The sequence below is a fragment of the Triturus cristatus genome, chromosome 12 (genome assembly GCF_964204655.1).
Source record: "Triturus cristatus chromosome 12, aTriCri1.1, whole genome shotgun sequence".
In the NCBI taxonomy this organism is placed as follows: domain Eukaryota; kingdom Metazoa; phylum Chordata; class Amphibia; order Caudata; family Salamandridae; genus Triturus; species Triturus cristatus.
Genome location: NC_140595.1, coordinates 687,034,702 through 687,060,914, shown reverse-complemented (window position 1 = coordinate 687,060,914; position 26,213 = coordinate 687,034,702). Strand labels below are relative to the sequence as shown.

General features: G+C 45.7%; 1 protein-coding gene across 6 annotated transcripts in view; it reads left to right on the top strand.

Moving 5' to 3' along the window:
• The window catches only part of LOC146780096 (P2Y purinoceptor 4-like), a 229,659-nt gene that overhangs the window by 21,443 nt on the left and 182,003 nt on the right, over positions 1-26,213 (top strand). For 2 of the 6 annotated variants that reach the window (XM_085639816.1, XM_085639821.1), the window contains exon 1: positions 22,288-22,652. The exons of 2 other annotated variants lie outside the window; for them this stretch is intronic. The gene's annotated coding sequence lies outside the window, so the exon portion shown is untranslated. Of the gene's footprint in view, positions 1-21,591; positions 21,786-22,287; positions 22,653-23,763; positions 23,819-26,213 lie in introns of those variants that run through there. 2 more of the 6 variants (XM_085639819.1, XM_085639823.1) reach the window with 2 other exon arrangements.

The window sequence follows — 26,213 nt, the reverse complement described above, 5'->3', positions numbered from 1 at the left end:
CCAAGAGCGATAATTTTTAAACCGCTGCGTCATCAACATACAGAGCAGATTTTGGCTCATATGCGGAAGGTTAGAGCTGTCTCTTGGAATGGTCATCGTATCTCAATTTCTCAAGACTTTGCCAGGGACACGGTGATAAGGAGGAAGGGCTTCCTTAATCTTCGGAAGCGTTTGTCTGAGATGAATATCCCCTTCTCCTTTGCTGGTCCCTCAAAATTCCGCATTACTTTCAAAGGTCGTGTCAGAATTTTCGACGAACCTGCGGATTTGGCCTCGTTTTTGGATAATCAAATGGAGTTGCAGATGGAGCTTCAAACGGGGGCTTCACATGTTCCTGGTTCTTCTGGCACCTGATGCGGCTATACATAATCCATTGTTTTTTTGTCTTTGTCAGATCTATTAGTCTAGCTACTTTTAGATCTGCGCGGTGGTCTTTTTGTCCATTGGTTTTGACGTATTTCTGTCGCCTCTTGGTGCTCCCCTATTATCGTTATGGTGTTTTGGTCTTTAGTGTTGTTAGTTTTATTGTATAAACCCCTTAATTTTTTTGTCGTAGCATCTCATGTTGGCTTGCCTTCACTCCTGGTCGCGTGTCGTCCTGTTATTCCTTGCCTCCCCAGTTTGTTTCTCGACGTATTAGGTCTTGGTCCTTTTCCTTTCCCGTTGTTTGTCTTTGGTATGTGCGTCGACTTTTGTGGTGAATTTTGGTTATCCTATCCTTTTGTGGTCGGTCTTTTTGCTTCATGGTTGTTTTCTGTTATCTCGTATTTTTTGGAGTTGGTCATTGTCTTTTTATTTGCGTTATTAACGTGTTGCTGTATGGTTTGTCTAGGTGTTTTAATTATATCTGTTTACTAGGTATTTATTTATGACTATATTTAGAGTTAATATGGGTCATTCATATAGTTGTTAGTTATACCTTCTTTACTGATTTTTTCATTGAGTGATTTTAGTACATTGTGTTATTAATTGTCTTTTTTGAGTAGGCTAGTTTTTTTATAGATGCTTTGTAAATTGATAGATCTATGCCTCTCTTGCCTACATGTCCACCTACTTAGGCAAGTATACTTATTTTGCCAGTTTTGGTGTATATGGCTTTATTTACTCATGGCCAGTTGTCTATAAATTTGTATATAGATTTTACATATTTATATGTAGTATTAGTTCTCTTATTTAGCTGCCATAGGGATTCACGGACTTCTATATTGACAGGATGTTATATACCGTTTTTAGTATGTTTCACCTATTGTTTCATATTGTATCATATAGTATGCTTTAGATTGTATTTCTTCTTTTCTCTGCATTATGGTCCTCTTTCTCTTGATGGAGTCCGTTTTGGGCTGGTTCTACCTAATAGTAATGTTATCTTTTAGTTCACTTTCCATCAGCTCTTATTGCCTGAACGTGCTTCCTTTTTCTCTCTCTGCTGCTTTTACCGCTCTCTTTGATTCATTTTAATTGTTATATATATATTAATTTGGTCAAACATGTTGCCTTTATAGTCGCTCATTTCGCTTATTTTCTAAGTTATAATTGATTCCAGCTCTTAGTTTTTAGATAGTTTTTCTTTTAAAATGTATAATCAACTATGCACTGTTCTGGGGCTTTTTATGCTGTTGTTGCTATTTCTCCTGTTGGCCCCTCGCTCTTTTTCCCATGTCCCCCCTTGTATGAATTTGGTCTTTTTCAGACCTGCCGGATTGGCCCTTCTCTCTCTCTTTTTCTGTTTTCTTTTGCTTTCTTTTTCCTCCTCTTTCCTTTTTTCTTTTCGGATTTCCTCTTTGGTCTCACCCTGTTTTGTGTTGGCTGTTGATGTCTGCTGCTTAGCTCTCCTGGTTGTTGCGCTCCATTTGTCACATAGGGAATATCTTTTTTTCCTGATAATGGTTCTATGTCTGGACTGAATATACTCTCCCTTAATGTTAAAGGGTTAAATCATCCAGTCAAAAGGTCAAAGATTTTGGACTATTGTAAATCTCTTTCTTCGGATCTCGTCCTTTTTCAGGAAACAAAGCTCTCTGCCAAGGAGGCGTTGTTTCTGAAGAAAGAGTGGGTCTCTGATGTTGCTTGTTCGGATGCTTGTGGTAAAAGGAATGGGGTAATTACCTTAGTTTCTAAACACTCTGGGTTATCTATCGTTTCCTCTGAACAGGATACAGAGGGACGCTGGTTACTATCTAAGGTGTCCAATGGTAATGCTGTCTTATTTGTCATGAATATTTATGCCCCCAACAAGGATGACCCGTCCTTTTGGATTGCGATCGCCAAAAAGCTCGAAGATACCCCTCACTCTGGCAATCTTATTGTAGGTGGTGATTTTAACTTGCCAATGGACCTCATCCTGGATGGGCATTCTGCCTTTAACTTTCGTCCCCCTAAAGCCCACAAACAAATGACTAATATGTGCTCTCTTACCCATCTTCAGGATGTTTGGCGTCTTCATAATCCCACTGGTAGTGACTTTTCCTTTTTTTCTTCCCCTCATTCGTCCTTTTCACGCATTGATTATCTTTTGGTTCACTCTTCTCTGGTTCAATTTTCTTCCTCCCCGCTTATTCACCCCATTTTAGTTTCGGATCACGCCGCAGTGACATTTACTCTTACGTCCTTTGTCCCTAGGGCACGAGCTCGTTCGTGGAGACTCAACACAGAAATTTTACATGATGAGTCCTTGGTGCGAGAGTTTTCCAATGACATTGAGACTTTTTTTACTGAGACTGTTGGGTCAGTTAGTTCCCCTGTTGTTCTCTGGGACTCTTTTAAGTGTACTTTCCGGGGTCAGGTCATTAAGTGTATGTCAGGGAGGAATGCAGCCATTAAGAAGGAACTCACGGACTTAGCAGATGAGATCAAACGGCAGGAATCCCTTTTTCGTCACTCTCAGGACAAGACCTGCCTCCAGTCTATTAAGAACTTAAAGTATTCATACAATACTATAGTCACTAAGAGAGCTCATATTGGCCTGCAGGCTCAGAAATCTAAGAGATTGCTGTTAAAAAATCGTGCGGGCAAGATTCTTGCAGCCACTTTAAAGTTCCAGGAATCTTCTTGTAATACCTTCCAAATTTCTTCTATTACGGACCAGTCTGGTATGAAAAAATTTCAAACTGCAGAAATCCTTGAGGTTTTCCGTGATTTCTATAATATTTTATATACCCCTTCGGCCCAAGCTTCTTTTGAACAATGTCAGGAGTTCTTGAAGTCGGTTCCTTTGAAAGTCGTTTCGGAGGAAGATAATCAATCATTAAATTGCCCGATTACTTCTGATGAAATCATTTCCGCGATTAAAGCTACTCGGTCTGGTAAAGCTCCTGGTCCTGATGGCTATCCTATTGCGTTTTATAAAACCTTTATTCCTGTGCTTGTCCCGAAACTCCAATCCGTTTTTGATGCTTTTATTAAGGATGGTTCTGTGTCTGGTTCCGCGGCTGATGCTACTATTGTAGTTATCCCCAAAGAAGGGAAGGATCACGCAGATCCCAAAAATTTCCGTCCCATTTCCCTTCTTAACATGGAAGCCAAGATCTTTGCTAAAATTTTAGCTAAACGCTTAGAGTCCTTTATTCCTCAATTGGTTCATCCCTCCCAAACAGGTTTCGTAAAAGGACGACTTGCACGGGATAATATTCGTACTTTTTGTCATATTCTTGGTGCCGCTAAGCGATCTAATCTTCCGGCGGCTGCCTTGGCCCTTGACGCTGAAAAGGCCTTTGATAAGGTATCTTGGCCTTTTCTAAGAGCTGTTCTATGTGCACATAATCTTGGGGATTCCTTTATTCGTATGGTTATGTCTCTTTATTCCCGACCTAGGGCTAATATACGGGTGAATGGAGCTACGTCTTCTTTTTTTAACCTTTGTCAGGGCACTAGACAAGGGTGTCCTTTGTCCCCTCTCTTATTTTTGTTGTCCATTGATCCTCTCCTTAGAATGATTGACTCGCATCCAGATATTAAGGGTTTCTCTTTTGGGTCTCATCAGTTAAAAACAGCTGCATATGCAGATGATGTTCTCATTTTTTCTGATGATATTGAACTGGCCATCCCTGCTATTTCGGATACGATTGCTCGTTTTTCAAAAGTTTCAGGTTATACTCTGAACAAGGATAAGACGGAGATGTTTCCTTTAAATGCTTACTGCTTCTCCTCTCATATGGGTTCGGTTGGCTTTAAATGGCAATCTAAACAGCTAAAATATCTGGGCATCTTCTTTTGTTCCACCCTATATGCTACGGCTACTTATAACGAAGCCCAAACTATTCTTAAGGTGAGACGTCTCTTAGAAAATTGGTCTCCGAAACATATTTCTTGGTGGGGCCGTATGCAGACTCTTAAAATGATGATCACTCCTATTATTAATTTTGTTTCCTCTATGCTTCCAGTAAGGCTTTCTGATTCCTTCTTTCATGAACTTGATTTGCTTACGTCTAAATTTTTATGGAATGATAGAAGGGCTAGGATGGCTTATAAATTTTTACGGAAATCTTATGATATGGGAGGCTGTAATTTTCCTGATTGGGCAAGTATCAAACTGCTTTTCTTGCGTCCCAGGGTGCCCTTTGGTTTTCTTCTCCAGCTATTCATGTTCCAGCATGGTTGACAATAGAACAGGAATTGGCCTCCCCACTGCCGACTGCATCTTTTTTAACTACAAACACCCTTTCTATTCCATTCTCTCGCTCTATTATTTTAGACACTATTGCTGCGGTTCGTAAGGTGGATAAGAGAGTAGCGATTCCATTACATAAAACTAGGTGGTCGTCTATTTGGCGTAATTCTAAAATCAAAATTAATATTGACTCTGAGTTGATGTCTTACTGGGCTGGGAAAGGTGTCTCACTTGTTAAGCATCTCTATGATTCCAACAATGATCCTTCCCCTTTCTCATCCCTTGCTCAACAATTCTCTCTATCTAATTTGGATTTTTATACTTTTCTTAAGATTAAGGTTGCACTTGCTAAAGTCCACCTTCATCCTTCTTCCCCTATGATTACGCTCTTTCAGCTTTGGATCAGATCTGGTCATGTTGCGTCGCGGATTTACAAATTTTTATCGTCCTCTACACTCCCTTCTCAAACTGTCACACAACAAAAATGGATACATCATTTTGATCATAGTGTTACTGCTCATATCTCTTCTGATACCTGGCAAGATATTGGTAAATTGTCTCTTCGTAACAAAATTGCCCCTTCTCTAACACAGTCTAAATTTTTCTCTATTAATCTTCTTCATTGGACTCCCATTCGTCTCTATTCATTCAATCTCAAAGAAGACAACTTGTGCTGGAGCTGTGGGCTTCTACCAGGCGATTTTCAACATATGTTCCTTGATTTTTCCCTTCTCCACCCCTTCTGGGATTTAGTTCACAAACACCTCATGCTCATCTTTAACATCAAATTCCACCTGTCTTTTCCATTAGTTCTTTTGGGTCCGTTGGCGGCCCCAGTCCCTTTGCCCTTAGATCCCATGGAGTTACAGTTGTTGGACCTCTTGTTAACTATTGCAGTCAAAGTAATTCTCATGGAGTGGAAATCTTTTTCGTCCGTCTCTTACCATACGTGGTGGGCTTGGGTTTCCTTTCTACGAAGTGCTCATACGTCAGTGGACCATGCTCATCTCTCTCCTTCTATTTCCTCTGGTGTTTGGAAAGCCTTAGACTCGTACATGGAGTTGGCATCTGAAGGGTTGGTGGAGCAATATCCCTTTGATTTGTCTGGTTAGTGTTTTCCTGTGTGTTGGGTGATTCCTCTGGAAATCCTCTCCTCTTTCTTTTCTTCTCTCTGTCTCTCTTTTTCTTTCCTCCTCTCTTTCTTACTCTTTCCGTCTTTTCTTTTTTCCTTTCTTCTCTTTCCTCTTCTCCCTAATTTGCCATCTGTGGGTGATACTTTTGATATATATCTTTGCCAGTTATCATTTTGGGTCTTCCCTTCTTAAGTAATTTATTTATCGGATGTCTGTAAATTAATGTATGACAATGATTTGCTCTCCTATTTATTAATTCTACATTAATGTATCTATTACCTTATTGTCCGATATCAATTGTATCACTTTGGCTTGTATCTTATGCTTCATATTTGCGCTTTTAAAATAATAAAATTCTTTTGAAATCAAAAAAAAAATGCACTTACTTGATGATTTTTCTCTGATGCCTAAACATATATAAAGATACTTGCTAAATTTATAAATTGGTGTGGATCTCCTTCTTGAGTTGCGTTGTCATTTATTAAATCGTTGTGTGTATTTGCAAATGTCTTGCACTCGTCTGTGTTAAGCCTAAGGCTGCTCAACCACATTACCCCCTAAAAGAGCATTTTGGGACTGCATAGCAAGCCCTGTCCACTAGTAAGGGAGTCCCTGGACTCTTTACACTGTATATCACATAATTGATAAATCACATAAAGACCCTTCTTTCTATAGGGATTCAAACCTGTGACCAACAGGTCAAAGATAGATTTCTGGAGTGGATACACTAATTTGGTGCACCACCGCAAGCGGTTCCATGTCATGGGTGATAATTTCAGCTATTCCTGGCTTTACAGGTGACAGCACTTTGCATTCTGGGATTTTTGTTATCAAATGCTTACAATCTTAAAAGTGAAACTTCGAGTCTAGGAATGCAATCAATGTGCTCTTGGTTAAAAACTAGAGCTTGCTGACTAAAGGTGCCTCACATGATGTCAGGAATGGGGTGCGGCCTTTTTACTAGGGGTGAAAGATAAAGAGAGGCTCTTCATAGACAGTCAGAGAATGCTCTCAACTTCCCCACCTCCACTGTGAGTTGGATGCTGTCTCACCTTTTCCTCTTCTCCAAAGTAGGGGTGGGCGAAGAATTCTGCTCCACTGGTGAAGTTTTGCCCACTCTGCGCTCGTGTGGAGTGGGGAGTTCCCAAAAACTCGGTGAAGTGACGCGGAGCAGAGTTTTTTCTCTTGATAGGCTCCCCAACGTTAAGTTGGCGAGCGCTTGCGAGAAACAAAATTGTACGCTAGACCTCCACCCGGCGAGATTTCTCATTGCGGGCAGTTGTGGGAGGTTGCGACCGCTCGAGTTGAGAAATTTGCAGCTCGAGTTGAGGAAGCTGCTGCTCGAGTAGAATGTCTACTCGAGCAGCAGAAAGCAGCAGTGCCCTCTGGTGCAACACTTTGTGCAGTTCGTGTTGATTTTACCAGTCGTGGATGCTCCAGCAAAACAGTAGTGGGGCGGGAAGGGGTGGAAGGGGAAGGAGGGGGGAGATTGTTCTTTTTTTAAATGATCACTTACCTACCAGCCGGCCAGCTGGCTGGCTTCTGCCTCTCCTCCGTCCTCTTCCTTATGTGAGCACAGGAAGCAGTGAGCACAGGAAGCACTCAGGCTCCCCAAAGCCAATCACAGCACTGCAATGCAGTGTTGTGATTGGTCTGAGAGCTGTGGTTCGGCGCTCAACCTTAGCCGTGGCGGGGGAGCCTCCCCTGGATTTTACAGCGCAGGACAAACTCCGGTGCTAAAAATCAGTGCGAGCAGTACAACTTAACAGACTCCACTGCTCGTGGAACTCCGAGGAGTGCAGTGGAGTTTTTCCGGCACTTCCGGTGTTCAGCAGAGTAAAACTCTGCAAATTCTGCAGGCCTACAAAGCTGCAGCCAACTTCTTCCCCTCCAGGGACCTGCAATTTTGTCAGCCGCCCTTTCAAGCAAAGCACAGCCTCTCTGCTTGAGTGGCATCACTACAGCCCAAAAGTGCTTTAAGTGGCATGAGAAAACTGGGGGCATCTCTCAAAGACACTTAACTAGGATCCTTTATGAGCAGTGCATTGTGTCTAATTACTGGAATGGCTAAAAACATGCATACTAAAATCCATTGCTTCACACAGCGGGCCATCAGACAAAAACTTGGGTACCTCTGAGTGTTTTCGTTAATGCATCCAGGGATATGACAAGACAATGGACCTACACCTAAAACAAGACAGAAATATTGGCTTTGCCAATGTTTGTTGGCAGTATCAAGTAAATACGTAACAATAGTGATTTTATTGTGAATAATTAGAATTGAATAGATTTGATTTCTGAAAATGAGACTATAAATTCAAACTGAAGATCTGTGGGTGGGCCAATGGTGATCTATTAGACACTTCTGCCATTTTTCCCCCTCTCATCTTTCTGAAATCCTCCAGCTGCACCTCTCACATCATCTCTGTCTTTTCCCAACCTGTCTTTTCCCTCTCATACATCCACTTCCTTTAATCTCTCCACTCCCAGTCCCACCACAAACCCAACCCCACCCCCACTTACGTGTAATCACTGAATTTTTTTTCCTTTGTAGTTGTCCATATTTCAACAGCTGTGCACCTCCTTCATGCACTTTCAGACACTTCCAATTGCCACATATGAGACCATCACTCTGCACGCCCTACAGAGAGGCCATAGATTGGATGTGAATGTAGTTTGAATATTTTTATGACCGACAGGCACTGGCTTCAGCCTGAACTGCAGGGCTCACAATCGTGCCCCATCATGAACACACGCTCACACCCTGAACACAGCCAGACACGCCAAGGCAGCTCAGCTCACAGTATGCACTGCACAAGAGTTATGTGTTGCATAAAAATATGCAGAAACAAAATAATATACTTATGGAATGCTGGAAGAGGTAGGACATATAAAAAGGAAACAAGGACTGCATGGCTGGCATGGATTACAATAAGGCTTTTTACAGTCACTGTTGCAAAATCAATCACATTTCTGCTTACAAAGGTAAGGGCATGGACAGGAGCCTGACAGCGACCCCTTTCAAAGCCCTATAGCGCGGGCAGAGTCTCACAGTGATTGTGTTCAGCTGACCCGGGTGTGCTGCAAGGGGTGAGTGGTGGGTCCCACTTGGCTGATGGTGTGAGTTGGTCTGGGGAGTGGCATCTTACACTTCCCATCCCAGAGAAAGTTTTGGACGTCCCTGCCCCTCTACACCCACCAGTGAGTGCTCATCACGGTGTTTATCGGGTTTTATCAGTTTCTTGAGCTGCTCCGCAGCTAGGGTGACCAACTGGCATTGGTGCAAATTCAGGACGGTGAGTGTAAAAATTCAGGACAAAGGGTCAAAATTCAGGACACAAATTCAGGACAGGAGGTCTAAATTCAGGATAAAACTTAAGGACAATAGGTAAGTTTTACAGACACATCAGAGGAGGTCGCGCAATAGTATATAAGTAAGCCCTGCCATATCCAAACATATTCAACCATTTTCAAACCTATCCATCATGTATCCTTCCATCTGTCATTTCACTCATCCATCCCTTCATCCATCCTTTCACTCATCTATCCATTATCCATCCATCCACCCTTTCACCCTACCCATCTGTACACTCAATCCACTCTTCCACCCATCCATTCACTCATCCATCCAGCCATTTACTCTTTCACCCATCCAGCCATCTTTTCACTTACTCATCCATCCACCCAGTCACTCATCCTTCCACCCATCCACCCTTGTCATCCATCCATCCTCCCTTTCTCTCTCCATCGACCCTTTCACTTAGCTATCCTTCCTTTCTTCCATCCACCCACCCATCCATCTACTCATCCACTCATGGATCCATCCATTGACCCTATCACTCATCCATCCTTTCTCTCATCCATTTATCCTTTCACTCCTTCACTCATCTATTCATCCTTTTGTCCATCTACCCTCCCTTTCACTCACTCATCCATCCTTACAGCCACCCTTTCACTCATCCGTCCATCCATTCACCCTTGCACTTATCAATTCATCAATCCATCCATCATTTCACTCATCCATCCACCCACTCACTCACTCATCATCCACCTTTTCACTCATCCATCCTTTCATCCATCCACCCTTTTACCCATCCAGCTTCCCTTCCACCCATACATCCAGCTATTTACCTTTTCTCTCAGCCATCCTTCCACTCACTCATCAATCCATCCATCCTCTCATTATCCATCTATTCAATCTTTCATTCATCCATTCACCCTTACACTAATTCATCCAGCCATCCACCCATCCCTTCACTTACTCACTCACCCACCTTTTCATATTAATTTTGAACTGAGCCTTTTTGAGAAGAGGCCCATCAAGAACTTCACCCTCGCTGCAGGAGCCATTCCAGGGCTGGGACAGAAGCCTCCCAGGGCGGAGACAGGATCCACCACGGGGGGGGGGGGGTACGGGGACATGAGCCATCACAGGCGGGGGGGGGGGGAGAACAGGAGCCATCACATGGGGGGACAGGAGCCATCACGGGGGGGGGCAGGAGCCATCACAGGAGGGGGAACAGGATCCACCAGGGTGGGCACAGGGGTGGGCATGCAGTATTCTAGTATCATCTTGGTCTCTTCCAGGGTGGGGTAGGGCTCCTCACCCCCTCCTGGACAAGACAAGGAGACGACAGGCTCTCTTTCTAAAATGTTAGTTTTGCCATCCCCCACTGTGATGTACAGTACTTAAAGGAGATACTCCAAGAGAACTGATTTAACTGATTGTCCTCCATACTTTGCTAATCAGTGTGGGTGCGATTGTGCCATTTCTTTATTTTATTACATTATAGACTGTATGTTTGAATAACCAAGGTCTGCTTACAATTTAGTGACAGTAATTAAGCTCTGCGAAGAGAACCACGTGCTGCCTCGGGGTAATCAGGGCCGGTTCTAGGATGTTTGGGGCCCTGGGCAGGATGGGAATGTGTGAGGCCCCTCTAAATTGCAGAGACATGAGGCATTCAGGGCTGTTTGCATCTGAATAGATGCCCCTGCTCCTGAAGCTGCAGCCCCTCCCTCTCAGTCACCTTCAAGCACCTCTTAACAGCTCATCAAGGGCGGAAGGTGTGAGGGTTGCCATCCCGCTGTGCCTCTCCAATGCTGCTGGGTATCTGAGCTTTGCTACTGCCCGGTTAAAATAACGGACAAATGGCGTCCGTTAAAGAATCCTTCACGGACAACGGACAGACGGCCGAAATTACGGACTGTCCGTGAAATTTAAGGACGGTTGGTGACCCTATCCACAGCGGCGGCTCCCTGGGGCTTCAGTGTTTGGAGAGAGGCCCAGGATGTGATGCTGTGCCCACACAGGAAGGCTCTTTATCATTAACCCATTCATGTCAATGCTCTCTATCATTAACCCATTCATGTCAATGCTCTCTATCATTAACCCATTCATGACAATGCTCTCTATCATTAACCCATTCATGACAATGTGCCTGCCTGGTTTTCACCGGTGTCACAAGCACTATCAACGTTTCCTTTGGGCTGCCCCATCTCCCCGAGCAGGTTCAATCATGGCCGAATTGACCCAGGCACAGGGGGTGCTGCACACAGTTAAAAACAGAAAAATACTCTCCACAACTGGCCCCTGCCAGCGGCCTTTAAACCCTCTCTTGAATGAACGGCCAATCCAAATCTCATAGTGTCACGAATAGGTAATACCACCTGGCGAAATCTGAACACACTTGTTATCTCAATGCTATCATTGAGTCTGCAGGATGGAATGGAGGGCAGAGGGGGTTCCATGGCCATCCATGAGGTGTGTCCTTGTTCCAGGCTGCAAACCTCAGACTCTTGCAGTTGTCCCGTGGACACATGTAGCCTGGCTTTACCTGGAGAAATGTGTGGAGAGAAATCTCCCTGGTCCGGGTGGAACTTTCACAAAACTGGAGCAAAAGAACACCGAGCACGCGGGATAGCAAATGCTTGGAGAGTTCTGGTTCAATGGACCTGACATTCATCCTTCATCTGTTGGAGCAAGTGCTGTGTGTCAATGGACCTGACATTCATCCTTGATCTGCTGCAGCATACAGAGACGAAAGCTGTAACATGTTCACTTATTTTTATACATTTCCTCTCAATGCAAGTGAATGGGAGCAAGAACCCGTGATTAAAAAAAACTTAAAGAAAACAACTAAGAGGCAGGTGCCAGGATATTCTTGTGGGAAGGAAGAGGGGAAATCCCAGACAGAGGATGAAATAAACACAAAGAAGAGCAGACTCCACTATTTTCTAGAATACCTTCTTTGTTGCGCTAACTTCAGATGGAGACTATGCTTTCCAGCACCGGTCAGTAAATGTGCATCGTGCTACATGGACTTACCTGGCCACGGGACATTTAAGATGTCTGCAAATGTGCAATAATACCAACATTTTAGTGGCTTTCATAGCTGGTATAAAAAGTATATACAAATTATTAATTAAAGCACCAGTCCACATTAAGGCAAACAGGAGCATTCGTTTTTTCATGGTAAGCCTATATTCAGAGGATGTGGCCTAACAGCAAGAGCAGTCAACCTCCAAGCTGGAGAATTGGGTTCGAGTTTCGGCAGGGACCCTCAACATCCTCTGATTCTCGGCAAATCACTTCATCTCCCCGTGCCTAACAAAATGAATGTGTCGGTCTGTAATGCAACTGGTTCTCATGTAAAGCTCTCTGATACCTTCGGGTCAAGTTTGCGCTATATAAAAATTCTGATTAAGGCACATTTATGGATAAATTCACTTTGTCACTTTTTATCTCGAAAGGGAAGCAAACAACAGTTTGTGCCTGACTTTGGGTCACCGAGGGTCTTGTAACGAGGGCGTAAGATGCCTTGGGCTGCCTCTGCCACTCATGAAGTATTCTGCTCTGCCCCTGTTTAAAAAGTAGATACACTGATCAGAAAAGTGTTGTTCATGAGCTGCCATCTTGTCATTATAAAAGCAAAGTTTACTAGCAACATCAGGCATGGGCGAAACCTGGTTACATTTTGAGACATGAGTTCCGTGCCATGATGCCCTTGGGGGTCACTTTTGTGCTTAATACATTTTATTTAATTTATTCAGCCACTGTGCAACTGGAGCCTAGCTGCACCATAGTGACGACGCCCAAATAGGCTTTAACTGAGCTGGGGTTACCTGTGGTCTGTTGCAGAGGATACCTGACCTGGCAGCTCAGGCAGGACTAATGGAGCAGCACCAAGGCTGATTTGCATACGGCTGGGTCCTCTCTGAAGTGGAATGGTGGGCAAAACAAATGCTGGACTGGGATGCAGCCCGAGTATTCACCAGAGGCTGAGATTAATTCAAGTATTCCATCCATCACTTCTTTGTGTTCCTCTATGCCCTAGCACAATGCCTGTGCCCTCCTTAGTGCCCCCCATGCCAGTATTGTGAAGGAGTGGCCATGTACCATAGGAGCCACCCCCAGTGAATAAACCAGGAATGACCGCTCATGCTCAGGCTCCAGACACCGCACCAAGGAACTCACTGAAAACACTGCAGCTGTCCTCCCTTGAACCCAGGTGGAATGGGGTCCGTGTTTATGATTTGACTGGAGGATCTGAAAAAATATAAATATTTTAAATGCACAGATTTTTTTTAATACATGTCTAAAATTGCTGTTGTATTAATAAGAAGGAAAGTATGCAAAATAATTGCTACATTAAAACGTATTTAGAATAAGTACTTTACTCAGTCAAACAGGTTAATGGACCTAGTTGCTGCATGGCGCAGTTACAACAATATACCAAGTGCTGGTGCAATCTAATTGGCCTCCTGAGTAGTGGTGGGTGAAAATGACATCATTTGCTTTTACCTAATTACACAATATTTCAGGAAAATTACACTTAATTACATAAAATGCTAAATTGACTTTTGGTGCTGCATTTTAGATGCAGGGATAGATTTTGTGTTAAAAAAAATTAGTGCAAAAAACACAAACACTACAAACAGCAGGTGCTCATGTTCTGGTCAAGTGCATTGTTCCAGTGTCAGTGCTTAACTTGAGCCGGTGGTTTCTGGTGCTCAGAAGCGGCACTTAATTGCCAGCACTGGCACTTAAGACAGTCAACCACATGGTAGCGCTGTTTGTCTATTTTAGAGATGAGCACAGCACTCATCAACAGTTGTTTATTAATATAATATCCAATAAAAGTGACTAATACCTGCTGATCGAGACATTCGTATAGTTTTTGTGGCTGGTAACAGTCTGAATAGTTACACTTGTAGGAGCATGATGGTTAGTAGTTCAGTTGGTACTCGCAGTGACGGCGCTGGCATAGGCAATGGGGGGTGTAAGCTGCAGTGGCCTACTGACGAGGGCCCTAGCATTTAGTTATTTACAAATTAGGCACTGTGTCTCACGCACTTTTTTTGCCTTGAACGGCGCTGTGTAATGTGAGGTGTCAAAACAGCACCTTTTTGGGAATTTCACCTATCAATCTTAATGCAAAGTTACCAAAATTATTCACGATTATGCAGGTGCAATTGAAATTTCATCCGGGCCTATTTCAAAGCTCCTCCAAATAATTCCCATAGTTTGTAAGCCCTAATGAACAGAGACCACTGTTCCTACTTGTCCTTTGTCTATAATAGGCAGCAACTAACACACTGAGGACCACTGAAACAATGTGACTGGTGGAGGAACACACAATGTGGGAAGGCTGACTAAATTATGCAGCAAGAAAGCACAGACAAATTAGGCTGAATTATGTATCACATTCTGTGGCAGTGTTATCTCAATATTTTGTCATATGAGCCCATATGGATGCAAAAGGATGGCAGTGGTATGTAAAATAGGAAGGTTTCTTAAGAAAGAACAGTACACATAATTTTGAGAACCTATTGAAAATGGTATTCACCAGAACATGATGATTTTGCCCTGAATAGAAGCACTGGAATAACATGTTATTAACACTTTCCCTTCAGCTGCCAGACTTTGATAGTTTGCGTAAAATACACAATGTTGCACTCAACAGAAAACAAGCCTTTATGTACACTCTTCACGTAACACAAGCATTGGCAAAGTGGTCGAAACCGGTCTGGGTTTGTGGTTGGTTCCTTCTATTTGCGGTTCTTTATAAAAGGGACTTTCCTGGCAGTTGAGGATGAATGTTCCCATGAGGGGCAAAATCAGTACTGATTTGCGTAACACAGGCCTTTGTATACAGTGGCAAGGTGGGTGAAAAACGATGGACTGGAATGCGACCCATGTGATTGCCAGTGGCTGAGATTAATTCATTAATTCCACCCATCACCCAGGTTTTTATTGCAGTTTATGACCTAAGTGCGACGGGTGTGCCCAGACATGGGTTCACTGTGCCATAGGGGTCAAGCTATACCTCACTGAGACCTAAGTAGGCCGAAACTAGCATGGTGTTGCCAGGCTGCTGATGGTGGCAAGCTTCACATTGGCTGGTGGGTCAAGCCTCTTGAACTGAAGCTGGTGGGACAGGCAATCGGTTGTCTGCAGTACTTTAAAGTCACATTAGTAGGTGTGTGCAAATCTGTAGGCGATGCTGGAAAAACAGACAAAACAATCATGGGTCTGCCCATGAAAATTTCAGTCAAGCTAAACTCAGTTCTTGGTTAAGAGTGGCTCCCGTCAACATAAGGCACATGGCGTCAGGCCACTATAGTATAGTCCTGATTCCACGCATATTGTTTATAGTTTATTTTTCAGCATTCTATTAAAGCATTCCACTCTTTTGGAGGGCTCGAGATGGTAGGCACCGTGGAAATGTTTTTGAAAAGCGTGTGCCTGGCACAATTCCTTGACTATGGATGGCACTTGTCTGGTTGGGATTAATTGGAATCCCAAACCCTTGGATAAAATCTTGGTTCAGTATTTTCGTCTATAGTGATTCCATCCGCCCATGTGCATTTATAAGCTAAACTCAACCCAAAAGTATGAAAAATGTAACCAACACTTGTAAACAAGAGCAACAGTGGGGTATCTGAATGGAAGTCAAATTGTATGTAACAGAATGGGCACCAGGGCCTGGGTGGGCAGAGCGGATATTCTTGGCGCTCTTGCCAATAATGTACGGTTAACAAACATCTCAGGATTGATGGTCCTGCTGGGCAACAGAATGGAAAAATGCTTCAAACCAGTGGGTGTTTGCACCATGAATCATTAGAGCCCTGCTAAATTGCAAGGCCATGGCAGAGTCAGGTTAGTATATCCATGCAATAATCAAACCACTCTTCCAGTTTTGTCTCACCATCAACCATCTGGATGCCAAAGGTATCCAGACCTTGGCCAAACTCTCTTCACATTCAGGGGTCTATTCCTGTGTGATAGGATAGCAAGTCTTTTTAGCTATCAGTACCTTCCTTCAGAGCCGAGGGGCCTCAAGCAAGCTTTGTTCATGAAGGCCACTCTTTATTAGCGCCAGGAAACCCTCCAGGGTAGCTGTGCGCTTTATACGTTGCTAACAATAAGTAGCGTACAGGGAGAAGTAGTAAATCCCTCTGCAGTCATAGGAACCCAAAGTAAAGAGCAACACCAAAAACATATTTGAATCAAATAAAATTGTAATGTTCTTTTTGGCTAAAATACAAGCTCCAGTAAGGGCAACAGGTTCAGCAACCTGGGCAGAATACACCTGTGGAAAACAATGGCTCTCCGCTATTTAACGCTGGGTACGTGGAGCATATCCCACCACTAATATGACATCAGTATTTCCAAGACAAGGCCCGCTGACATAAACACAATATTGCAGTTCAACAAATGTGAATCATTGAGATCAATTCAAGGTCTAGTAAGGTGGGCAGTTATAGTTAGACTGGGATGTGACTCCATCATGAGAGATAGGAAACAGTGATGCAGGGCAGTGGTGTCATGAGCCCTGGTGCAAGCAGGGTAATTTGCCCCCACCAGCCGTTAACTGGCTACACAGTAAAATAAAGCCATCACTTGAGTGCAAGGCCCTTTAACACCCCCTGAGCCCTGCCTCAACTCCACTGGCTGACCTAATGGTGGCTATGTCCCTGGAGAGGAGCTGAACACAGGGCATCTAACCAGTGTAATGTGGAGGGCAGACAATGGTTGTCTTAAGTTTCCCAGATCTATGCTCTAGTAGTTCTTCAGCCAAGGTTTAACATTGCCTTCTGAGATTTGTAGTCTTATTTGTATGAATGTATGTATATGGTTTTTCTATAGTGTGAACCTAGCCAAAAGGAAGTGGAGTGCTAAACATATATAAAGACAGGCATAAAACCAGAGAGTAACAGGAGTGGAAGCTGAGTTGTGGACGGTTGATGCATTGTCATGTAGTGTTCTTTAAAGTGGTGAGTCTTCAATTATTCCCTTAATTGGCATCCTCTATGGTGTGTTATCCCATTATGTTATTTATCCCACTAGGAACGCAGCACTACAAGCTCCAGAGTGCAAAGCAAAAGCCTGCAGTGGATAAGCTACTCAGGCACAGCCCTGAGAAACTTCAGTGATCAACAGTTCAACTTCAAAATACTTTTTAGGTCTCGCCTGTGGCAGCACATGTTCTCTCGCCAGAGAGAGATAAAACGGGCTTGGAGTTCACCCACAACTTACCATTTGTCAGCTTCATTGTCACTCTTATTTGCCGGCTCCTGATTGGTCAGTGCATCCATCTTCATTTTATTTATGTTCTTTTCTACCTTCTGTGGAGCATGGCCAGGAACTGATTGCTTCTTTTTGATTAGTGTCCTTCCGCTGCTCGAGCTGGGAATGAGGTACTTTTTTTTCTTTTTCCCCTGTTATGCTTGTTGCTGCTTGTTCCCCTGTGCCCCCTCCCATGTCAGTGTGTATCACCACCCCACTACCCTCTACTACTACTACCCTACTGCCATCATCCAATCAAACAACCACCCAACCTCGTCCACCCCTCCTGTGTCAGTATGCCACCACCCTTTACTACCACCACCCCACCACACGCTAAAGTCAGCACCTTACCACCACCACCGAAGCACCCATAACATCACCACCCTACCAATACACCACCCCCACACTACAACCACCAAACATTACCCTACCACCACTATTTCTTTACCACCATCACCACCACCGCCCTAACCCGAAACCACCCTACCATGACCACCACATCACTCTACTCTAACTATTACAACCAACCTTCAACCACCACCCTTACTACAACCTACTGGCTCCACCTCATACCACCACTCTAATCATCATCGCTGCCACCCTAGCCTCAACCCTACCCTAGCCACCACAACCCTAACCAGCACCTTCCTAACCAACACCACCTTAACCTCCATCACCCTAACCCTAACCACCACCATGATCCAAAACCACCAACCTAACAACTACCATAACCACCACTCTACCACCAACCTAAACATCACCACCACCATAACCTACCTGCCATGACGCCTTAGGACATAGTGCGCTTTGTACATATTTATATTATCTTAACACCACCACTACAATAACCACCACCACTCTAACCACTACCAGACTAACCGGCCTATCACCACCCTACCACCTCCACTCCCGCCACCCCTACGAACCCTAGCACCACCCTAACCACCACCCTACACTAACCACCACCACTACCTTACCCTAACCACCACTACCCTAACTACCATCACCCTCATCCTAACCCTCACCACACACTAACCACCACCACCACCGCCTCAACCACTACTAACACCTTAACCACTGTAATGACCCAAATCACCACCCTAACAACCACCTCCAAACCAGCACCCTAACATCACCATAACCACCATTCTTTCACCATAACCACTCTACCTCCACCACCCTACCACCAGCTGAAACATCACTGACACCCTAACAATCACCACCCTACCACCAGCATCACCGCCCTACCACCCCCATCCTAACCACCACTACTCTACGATAACCACCACCCTGCCATAATCACTAACACCCTAAGCACCACTCTACCCTAACTGAAACCACCACCACAACCCTTGCCACCACCACCATTCTCTACCACCACCCTATCCTAACCACCACAACTATATCTGAACCACCACCACCCTGGCCAAGCCCACCTTAGCCACCCCCTCCTTCACTGCCACACCCTAACCACCACCACCCTAACACCTTCAACCCCACCATAATCACCACGACCATGCCGTAACCACCACCGTAATCACTACCACCCTACCTACCACCACTCTACTCACCTCCCAAACCACAACCTCCAGCTTACTCTAACCACCACCCTAACTACCAACCAAAATACCACCATATTCACCACCACCCTCCCTACAAATACCCTACCACCACCCGTTCCCACACCACTATCCTATCACCACTGTCATACCATCATTCTCATCACCAAAATCATCCTACTACCACCACTTCACAACTATCAACCTCACCACCCTAGCCTCCCCACCCTAACCACCACCACCACCCTTTAACTAAACATGGCTCTCAATTCGTGTAGAAGCTCTTCATTTTTTAACACCTATTTCCAATGTATTATTTGATTGCTTTTTCATGGGAAATTGTGACCTACATTTGCATTTGTTACCTCTCGTGTAACTTGTTCTCGTCTCAAGCTGTGCATCTAGGTATCCATTAGAGCTAATTCACATCAAAGATTAAGAAAAGTTTGCATGTCAGCCTGGTTGATGGAAAACAATATAAGAATGATGAGAAGGAACTCTGTGTTAGGATGCTGCTGTGAACCCTAGGGTGATTGCTTGCTGGGCAGATTCACATGTGTATAAACTTCATATTTTAATGCCTCGTACATTTTAATTGCTGTGGGAATAAGATAACGTAGTGTTTATTGTGTTACATGGCATGCTTTTAATAAAGCAACCTGCAACCTACGTCATTCCTGCTTCGAAAACTGATTGAGGGCTTTCCTTCCTCTTTTTAGGTCTTGCCTAGGCAGCTCATGCCCTGACTCTTCGTGACATGCTGTAGCTAGGATATGGCCTTGAAAAAACGCTCAGCTTTTTCATTGGTTCCTCTTGCTGTCCATTAGAAATGCTGGCTTTTCATTGGTGAATACACTTAATAGTAGTCCCTACTTTTGGAATGCTGTATCCTCCAATGAGGACTGGCCCGCTTACATGTGTCCTTACTGTTCAGTTTATTTGCAGTTAGAGGGAACTCTTTTTTAGTTGGCCTGCCTCTTTGTTCGTTATCTGTTCTGTTTACTTGTTGTGCGATGTGTGCCTCCCCCTCACACAACACTGCTTGGTCTCTTATCTCTCATGCCTCCCCCTCACCCCTACCGCAACACTGCTCTCAGGGCCCCATCACACCTCTGAGGCCACTGCTGTTTTACTCGTTTGGTTAAGTTTTACAGTCTACTCCCACCCCCATGCACGATACAACACTGCTTGCCCACCGCTGAGATCGCTGCTTTGAATTCTTATGTTATTTTAAATTAGTCTCTTTTACTTATGTAGTGCACCTATCTATGCTTCCAACGTTGCACCGACACCAGACTCGAACACGAATCCCCCCAGCTTCCTAGTGGGCCACCGACACCAGACTCGAACACGAATCCCCCCAGCTTCCTAGTGGGCCACTGACACCAGACTCGAACACGAATCCCCCCAGCTTCCTAGTCGGCCACTCTCACCGCTGAGCCATATCCTTTCCCTAGCCATGTTGCATGGTGCAGTGCTTTATGTGGCCAAAGGTCGTCCCGGAGCGCTTAACTCCATCTGCTTTGTTTAGCCTATTTGTTTACATTCACGGCCACCACTCCTTATGCGGCGGTGCTTTACTCAAGCGTCACCCCGGATTGCTTTCGCACTCTGCCTTTCACTTTCAGTGCATGCAGGGCTGCTCATATTGTCAAGAGTGGACTCATTTAAACATGTTCTGGGACACCGTGCATACACATTGAAAACATTTATTATGGAAATGTGCACAAAGCCAAACAATTCATTCATAATGCCAACTTCGAATAGTAAATAAAAAGAAAAAAATGCATCATGCACATTCCTATAAAATGACACAGCCTGTGCAGTTGCGTCATAGCACTTTTTTTTCGGTTTCTTTTTTAGCCATGCCGCATACTCAATAGTGCCTGAGGCGTGACCTATCGGATTTATCAATACTTGTTTTAACTGTTTGAATATTTTCATGGTCTACTATGAACCTAATTTATAGTTTACAAAACCCTAAAATGAAAATGGATGAAAAAACAAAAGGTATAACTAAACACACTAAGCACGCCCGGCACTTCTTGGCATCTGCACTTTCCTTTCTTTCACAACGTTGGCTCTCTCACAGGTGTTCAGCAGTCATAGGCCTATCAAGTATCCTATCTCCAAGCATGAGTAGCTCACTAGGCCTGGAATTTGCTAAGCATTCTGGAACTTGTAGTCCTGATTTAATGACGGAATGAGCAAGACTACAAATCCCAAAATGCTAAATAAAGGCCTGGATTGGGTGAGCTACGAAAGGTTTGGAAACATTAAAGTTCTGCAATTATGGCCTCCAGTGATTCCTTAGACTTAGAGGCATCTAATGTTCAAGAATTTCCGTTTTGCGGTAATTACAGGGGCCTTAAGGCCTTGGCCCGGTACCCGAACCAAATAACACAAACCAGGTGCTGCAATTCTATGAAAATACCTCTGGAGTGTATGTAATACTGCGCAGGGCTATTTTTGGCAACATGTGTATGTTTGAAACATCATTGTATTTTATCATCTGCAAACGTCCCGTCTTCCGACTCGTTAAAGATATTCCGTGCATTGGTACGACATTAACCAGGGGACGCAGTTACTATTGGTGCAGAGGCACCGGGCCCACGAGTCCCATTGGACCCTGACAATTGATGTATTTTAGAACACCAATAAGAGTCAGAATGGCCATTTCCCTTGCCTGAACTAAGGCCCATGGAATCCATGACCCGCTGCTGATATTAACAACTTATTAACAGCGCGTTTTTTTCAAATGGCTGCATAACACCTGCGACCATTTTTTGAAACACTGTAAATTACCTGCGTTCCTAGTACTTGCCATTACCCGGTGTAACAGTACCCGAGTCCCCGACTTCAGAAGGATGGAAGTCCGAATAAGCTTTGCCAAAGTAAAATAAACCGCACACATGGTATGTATGACTGTATCCCCAGCGCAGCAGTGTTCACCAGGCCTGCTTCCCACAATAACCCGCAACCAGAGTTTCTCTACCCACCCCCACCATCCCTGCCCCCCCCCCCCCCCCCTCCAGTGGCGTAACTAAACTTGAGGGTGGATCCCCTGCAAAGTACATGGTGGGGGAGCTCTCTTTCCAGGGGGCTGCCAGGGCTGGAGGGGGACCCCTGCGCTGTGTGGGCTTATGTTACGTCACTGCCCCTTCTCCCCTTGACCCTGCTTCCTCTTTTCCTTCCGCCTCGCCACTCCCCTCTCCTTCTATTTCAACGCCAGCTCTATCCTCCCATCTCTCTTCTATTCTACTTCCCTCCTCCTCCTCTTCTCTCCCCTTACTCCAGTCTCTTTCCCCCTCGTTCATTATCCCTCCTGCGTGTCCCCATCCTCTGCCCTCCCCGTCTCCCATCCAATCCTCTTTCTCCCCCTATTTCCTTCTCCTAAGTCCCGCCCACGTTTCCTCCTCCCTCCTCCCTACCTCGCCACCCTGTTACCCCCCCTCCCCTCTTTCTTTCTGTAAATCGGCTCCTCCTCTTCTTCCTGGAGCCCCTCTTCTTGTCCCGTGTTGCCTTGCCCCCCATGCTGCCTCTCTGCTGGCTTGGGGGAGGGGCCCCGCCGGCTCTAGTTTCTGGGCTGATCATGGCTGAAAGCGGACACCCCTCTGGGCTTTACTTGTGATGAAGTTTGAGTCAGTTGGGCGCACACTACGCCTTGTGTGTAAACACCGCAGGAAGCCCGGGGGCTGCGGACAGACACACACCCTTCGCACCCCCCACGAGGCCCTGGCTTTTCGGAGCTGGGCACTGCCCGACCTCCCTGACTGGTCCTGGTAAGTTCCTCGGCGTGATCCCCAGTGCAGCATGGCATGGTGGCATCCGCGCCCATACATGCCAGTGCCGCGTTTGTTCTTACCTGTCTGCCCTCGGTGCGCTGACCTCTGCCTGCCCTGTCCTAACCTCTGCCCTGTCCTATGTATGTCCCCACCTTTGAGGGTCCTCGCCTGGGGTGCGTCCTCTTACCGTGTGCCCACCTAAGACTGGCGTCACCTGTGTCCTTGCCTCTGCATGTCCCCACTTTTACCCTCGCGGTGCCCACTCCCAGGCTGCCGTCACCTTCGTGCTCTTACTGTGCCCACCTGTTCTGCCCTCTTGAGCTCTCACCTTGCCTCTCCCTGTCACTCACTTGTTTGCCTTCTCTCTGCCAACCTCGCACTGCCCTCAACCCTGCCCTGACCCCTTCCTCTCCTGCACACCTGTTTGGCTTCATTATGCCCACCTCTCAACCCCTCACATCTGCCCTGGTTCTGCCTGCCCTAGTCACTAACTGTCCTCACCTCTACCCTTGCCTCAGCCTGCCCTGCTCACCTGTCTGCCCTGCTCACCTGTCTGCCCTCACGGTGCCCATCACTTGCTGCCCTCAATGAGTGTATCTCTCTCTGGACTCGCCTCTACTGACCTCACCCGTCTGCCCTCAGCTTTCCCTTCCCCGCTCACCTGTCTGACTCTGCCCACCTCTCTTTGGCCTCACCTGTGCCTTTCCATACCTTCCTGAAACTGCGCTCACCTCTGCTTGTCATCACCTCTGTCTGACCTTCTCACCTGTGTGTGTTCCTTGTGCTCTCCGCTGCCATCGCCTCTTCCTGTCCCACTGCCACTTGTCTCTGCCCCACTGTGTCCTCCGCTCCTCCTACCCATGCCCTGACGGTGCCCACCTCTGACTGCCCTCTTCGAGCTCACCCCTGCCCGACCCCGCCGGCCTCCCCTCGCTTCTGCGTCTCCCATCTCCATGGCGACCTCCTCTGATTGTCATCTCTTCTGCCCAGGCCTCTGTCCTCACTGACTGTCCTTAGCTCAGTCCGGGACAATGCCTGTCCTAATCATTGACTGCCCTTCCATCTGCCCTCACCTCGTCCTGTTTTACCACCTGCCCCTCCTCACCCTGTCCACCTCGTCTTCTCCCCTGGCTTCCCCTACTGGCTGGCTGTCCTCACCTATGGTAAGGCCTCTTCATGCCCCACTCACCTGTGTGCCGCCAGTGTGCCCCCTTCTGCCTGTCCTTACCTGTCTGCCCTCACTGTGCCCGCCCTCTCTTCTAAGTACAACTCTGTCCCCCTGCCAGGATCGCATCTGGCTGCACCCGCCTATACCTCCCAAGACCTGTACCTCCTCGCTTGTCTCACTCCCACCTGTCCCGCCTCTCTCCACTCGTACCTGTCCTCTTTGTGCGTGCCTGTCTGCCCTCACCTGTCCCCGCCTCTCTCCACTCGTACCTGTCCTCTTTGTGCGTGCCTGTCTGCCCTCACCTGTCCCCGCCTCTCTCCACTCGTACCTGTCCTCTTTGTGCGTGCCTGTCTGCCCTCACCTGTCCCCGCCTCTCTCCACTCGTACCTGTCCTCTTTGTGCGTGCCTGTCTGCCCTCACCTGTCCCCCCTCATGCGTTCACCGCTGCCCGTCCTGACCTCTGCGTGTCCTCGCTTCTGTCTGCCCGGAAGTCATTCTTACATTTCGTTCTCCTCGCATTTCCGTCCACAGCTCTGTCTGCCCGAAGGTTTGCATATATCCCTTCGTTGGTGTTTCGATGGCAACCATGGAATACAATAATATTCACACAGGTTTTTAGCAACTGCACTACTTGTTTTTTTTTTTTTTCACAAGGAGATGAGTAATAGAGAGTCTCAGCCGGTTGGGATGTGGCAGACACCATGTCATCCGAGAAAAATAACAACATACATCACATACACTGTTAGAAATGGTGTCTGCCACATCCCGGCCGGCTGAGACTCTATTACTCATCTCCTTGTTAAAAAAAAAAAAAAAACACAAGTAGTGCAGTTGCTAACAACCTATGGGATGTTTTTTTGGTGGTTGCCATCGAAACAGTAACTCAGAACTTGTAAACTTCAATGACTGCTTCGCCACACTGGATGGGAAGATGGTAGACACTTGCTTCACTTGTGATGAACAGCACTATGTGTATAATTATGTAACTTTGTTTTTCTATACTAAACCTATGTATTCTGGCTGCAGGATTTCTCTAGGGCTGCAGTAGCTTTGTATTCTGACTGCAGTAGCTTTGTATTCTGATTTCTGCATTTTTCTGGCGCAGCTTTGTATTCTGACTGGAATTTGTCTGGGGCTGCAGTAGCTTTGTATTCTGACTGGTGCACTGTCAGGGGATGCAGGAGCTTTGCATTCTGACTGCAGCATTCGTCTGGGTCTGTAGTGCCTTTGTATTCTGACTGCAGTAGCTTTGTATTCTAACTGTAGAATCTGTTTGAGGCTGCTGTAGCTTTGTATTCTGACTGATGCACTGCCTGGGGCTGCAGTAACTTTGTATTCTGGCAGGTGCATCTGTCTGGGGCTGCTGTAGCTTTGTATTCTGACTGGTGCACTGTCTGTGGCTGCAGTATCATTGTATTATGACTGGTACATTGTCTGGGGCTGCAGTAGCTTTGTATTCTGACTGTACGATTCTCCTGTGGCTGCAGTAGCTTTGTATTCTGACTGGTGCACTGTCTGGGGCTGCAGTGGATTTGCATTCCTACTGCAAGATTTGTCAGGGGCTGCAGTAACTTTGTATTCTGATTTGTACATTTGGGGCAGCTGTGGCTTTGTATTCTGATTGCAGAATTTTTCCGGGGGTGCAGTAGCCTTGTATTTTGACTGCAGCATTTGTCTGGTACTGCAGTAACTTTACATTTTGACTGAAGCTTTTGTAGCTGCAGTAGCTTTTTATTCTGATTTGTGCACTTATGTGGGGCTGTGGTAGCTTTATCTTCTGACTGGATTTGTCGGGGGGCTGCTGTAGCTTTGTATTCTTACTGATGCCTTTTGTCTGTGGGTACAGTAGCTTTGTTTTATGATTTGTGCATTTTCCTGAGGCTGAGGTAGCTTTGTATTCTGACTGCAGGATTTGTGTGGGGCTGCAGTAGCTTTGTCTTCTGACTGCATTCGCCTGGGGCTTCAGTAGCTTTGCATTATGGCTGAAGACTTTGCCTGTGGCTCGAGTAGCTTTTTTCTTCTGATTTGTGCATTTTGCTGTCTCTGCAGTAGCTTTGTAAACTGACTGCAGCATTTGTCTCAGGCTGCATTAACCCTGTATTCTTACTGCAGAATTTCTGGGGCTCCAGTAGCTTTGTATTCTGACTGGGGCGTTTTGTCTGGGGCTGTAGTACCTTTTTATTCTGATTTGTGCATTTGTCTGGGGGTACAGTAACTTTGTATTCTGACTGCAACATTTGCCTGGGCCTGCAGTAGCTTTATATCCTGATTGCAGCATATGTCTGTGGCTGCAGTTGCTTTGTTTTCTGACTGGTGTATTGTCTGCGGCTGCAGTAGCTTTGTATTCTGACTGGTGCATTTGTCTGGTTCTGCAGTAGCTTTGCATTCTG